This window comes from Gorilla gorilla, chromosome 2 (genome assembly GCF_029281585.2).
Source record: "Gorilla gorilla gorilla isolate KB3781 chromosome 2, NHGRI_mGorGor1-v2.1_pri, whole genome shotgun sequence".
Taxonomy (NCBI): domain Eukaryota; kingdom Metazoa; phylum Chordata; class Mammalia; order Primates; family Hominidae; genus Gorilla; species Gorilla gorilla.
In genome coordinates this window covers 198,846,976-198,850,980 of record NC_086017.1, presented here as the reverse complement: position 1 = coordinate 198,850,980, position 4,005 = coordinate 198,846,976, and positions in this window count along the sequence as shown.

Below are 4,005 nucleotides of genomic sequence, written 5' to 3'. Positions count from 1 at the left end.
AGAAATCCTTCATCATTCAGCTTTCATATATGGGAGCTACATGGGAGGAGGAACTGGAAGATGTACCTTCCTGGGGATGTGTCAGTGTGCAAATGAGGAGCGATTTATCCCTTGTGTACCAGGTTCTAGTGATTAATTCTTCTCGTTTCACCCTTACAAAAAATTTATGAGTTAAATATTAGTATCTCATTCTTTAGAGGTAGGAAAACCAACGCTCAGAAAGGTTAAGTAACTTGCTCATTGTCATACAACTATTTGGTGTCAGAGTCAGAAGAAACCATTTTGTCTCAAGAGCCTTGCTCTTTCAGTAGGCTACCTTTTCAGACACCTTGGTGCAAATAATTAAGCAGCAGCAGCAGCACTATCTCAGTTACCTAAATTTGGGCAAGTGAATAATACATAAGTCTAACATTGGGGAGCCCAGGCAGATAACAGACTGAGCTATTAAACACAATTCTGAAAGTGAAAAGGAAGGTCAGTGTGCCTCTAAACCCATGAATCCTAACCCTTGTCTAGGTCACTGCCTTGTGCTATGAATGCTTCCTTTCAGCAGTGCCTGGTAACAATTTAGAAGAAACCAAGATTTTGAGTTAAAGTTTTAGTAAGAGCGTAAGAATAATAAAGTTGGATCAATGTCCAGTGGTCTTTCTAAGCATCAGAATCTTTTTTTTTTTTTTTTAAGCAGTGGTATAAAGGCCGGGCATGGTGGCTCACACCTGTAATTCCAGCACTTTGGGAGGCTGAGGCGGGTGGATCATTTGAGGTCAGGAGTTTGAGACCAGTCTGACCAACATGGTGAAACTCCATCTCTACCAAAAATACAAAAATTAGCTGGGCATGGTGGCGGGCACCTGTCATCTCAACTGCTCGGGAGGCTGAGGCAGAGAATCACTTGAACATGGGAGGTGGAGCTTGCAGTGAGCAGAGATCATGCCATTGCACTCCAGCAGCCTGGGCAACAGAGTGAGAATCTGTCAAAAAAAAAAAAAATAAATAAAAGCAGTGGTATAAGAAATATGATTATTTTGAATAATTAGTAAACCTAGTCTAGATTTTAACTAGCAACACTTTTGCAGCAAGTTACCTGCTGCCTGTCACATAACAGGGCTTAATAAATGTTCACTGAATATATGCATACATCTATATGTATATATATAGCATGTATAGTAACGGTATTGTTTTGATAATTATGTATGTAAGTTCATTTGTATAGATGATGAATGTACAGATGGATGGATACAGGGCCCAGATGTCAGAGAAATGTCTCCCAAAATAGCCTGTAATCATGTATAGGAAGCTGACAGAATGCTTACTTTGAAAGTGAATGCACCAGAAAATTTACAGGGTACCTACTGGGTGCTGATGAAAGGAAATAGAAGGCATATCTCTTTGCACTTGCCTCAGATAACCACAAAAGGCATATATACAATTTTAAATAAATCATTTGTATAGTTTAGAATTGCTTGAATTTAGAGGCAAAGGAGGACTGTTTTCCCTTTGGTGTGACTCAACAATCACAGGATGTGAGGGGTGAAGGAGGCCTGGGTCATCTGGTGCATTTAGCCATTTTAGATTGAAGATTGAGCTGCATAAAGGAAAGTTACACAGTGATTCATAGGCAGATGTTTAAAAAAATAGAAATAAAAAACTCCCTCTCTAGCTGCCACTGTTTTCTGTAGGTGCTATGGATATCCTCAGAAATAGGTATTTGCAAAGATGCGGAAAATTTGGTAGGACGGTATAAAGTCAATTGCGTGCGCTTTGGATTTATTTCAACCTGGGTTTGAACCTCCTTCATCTGGTTACTGGCTCTTCATCTCAGGGAGTCTATTTGCGTTTTGAACCTCTGGCTCCTGACTTATGAAATGGAGATACCTGACTGCATGTCTCCTGTCGGGATGAAATGAGATTACATTGGAAGGGGCTCAGCAGACTGAGTACCAGCTCACACTGTTTCTCAGTATTTCATTCTTCCTCATACCCACAAATTCTCCCTTTGTCTCTAATGTCCTGGGTACCCTCGGGCCAGGCACAGACTGCTTCCTCCCCTCCTCATCTGCTACATTCAGGTGTTGGATCAGACAATATCTAAGATTCCATTCAATGAGTCTAACTGTCTAGTCCCATTTTTTACCAGAAAGCTGGGATAGCTGGACAGTATATAAAACAGTCTACTTTGTACACATTTATGTTTACAAGACATTTACTATGCTTTGCCACATTTAATCCTTAATACCTGCAGAGCAGTAGTTGCTTTCACCTTTTACAAATGAGCAAACCAAGGCAACAGGCATAGAGGAAATAATCCCACACCTCTGGCTGTCAATCAGCACGCAGGGAAGACTTTTAAAGGCTTGACAACAGCATTCAAACACAAGGCTCTTCATGATACCCTTGGCCTTAAAAATCGAGTGTAGACTTCCCAAATTCACTCTGTCCCTTCTACCTCCTCTTAAACTAAGAGCTTTAGTCATCTTATCTTTCTTTTTTGTTGTCTCTTTTAAACGTTGCCCTTCCAGGCTGAGGTCATGACTCTGTCTCCTAAGAACCGTAATCAAATTTGGAAGACAACAGGACTGAACACAGAGCCTTCCATACCTGGTTCCCAGACTGAACATGCATAAACAAAGCTGATGGTTGGGAATTCAGCCCTTGTTGCCTGAGGCTGTGGGGCTGGCTGTGAATTTTTACCCAGCTCCTACCTGACTGTCTTTTTTTAGCATTTGACATGCTTGCTGCTGGATCCATGATAGAGCCACTCTCTCAAGACACTGATTTATATTCTCCCTTGGGGGCCTAGAACCATGCCCTACACAATGGGTGCTCACTGAGCTGGAGATGATATTGCCACCAATGCAGTCCAGAATTGCATCAAGTATTTTAGCAATTGCACCAAATTATCAGCCAGTGTGATTTGTAGCCCTTCCCACATAGATTCACAAAGCCCACTTTCAGAAACTAATTCTTAATAATGCAATCAGTTTTTGGAAACTGAAGCCGAGTTTCATATTTGAATGTTGACTTTCGCCATGCAGGAAAGTTGGCCACATGCAGGAGTGACTGGAAGATTTTGGCAAAGATATTAATTGGGATTTTCCATTCTCAGAGAAGCTGCATGTGCTAATGCACAGGTAATACTCCATTCTCAGGGTTCCTAGCAGAGGCGGAATTGAACTGTTTCCCCTTTTGAAATGCAATAACATCTACTTCTCAGGGCTATCATGGGGACGAAATTAGAAGATACAGGAAAAGGTTAGCACAGAGCTTTGCTCAGAGCATTGAGCAAATGCATTAGTTGTTGGGACTCTTGTTTGAAGTAAAAGGACCAGGTTTTGAACCTCATTCTGCTGCTCACTAGCCCAGTGCCTTTCCCGTTCTGGGTCCAGATTCTCTTATCTTCTAATGAGAGTACTAATTGCCACATACTTCACAGAGTCATGATGAGAAACAAAGAATGGCTGAGAAAGTCCTTTGAAAACTAGATGGCTCAAACGAAATAAAGCATTATTAGGTGTATGTCTAATCCCTGTGCCATGGTTTCAGCCCTTCTTTTTGTATGAAAAGCCTTCCCTCCCCATACTTCCTCTCTTTAACCTGTGTGTTGAAGTTCTATCCTTCATTCATAAGGCAGTAAAACATTAATAGCTAAGATTAAAGTCTTCAGATTGCTAGGGTTCAAATCCCAGCACTGCTTTTTATTAGTTGCTTGACTTTGGGCAAGCTACTTCACCTTGCTGTGCTTCAGTTTCCAGTCTGTAAAATGGGGATAAAAAAAAATACCCATTTCATAAGATTGTTGTAAGGATTAAATTAACAAGTGTTAAGTACTTAGGACAGTATATCCTCCATACTATATAAAATGCTAGCCATAATTATTTCAAGGCTATGCTTATTGTTTTGATGTCCATTATTTCAAGAATATGTTTATCATTTTGCATTATTTTATTATTATGTTCAAACCCCACCCCTCCAAGAAACTTTCTTATATCTCTGAAGCAATCATGT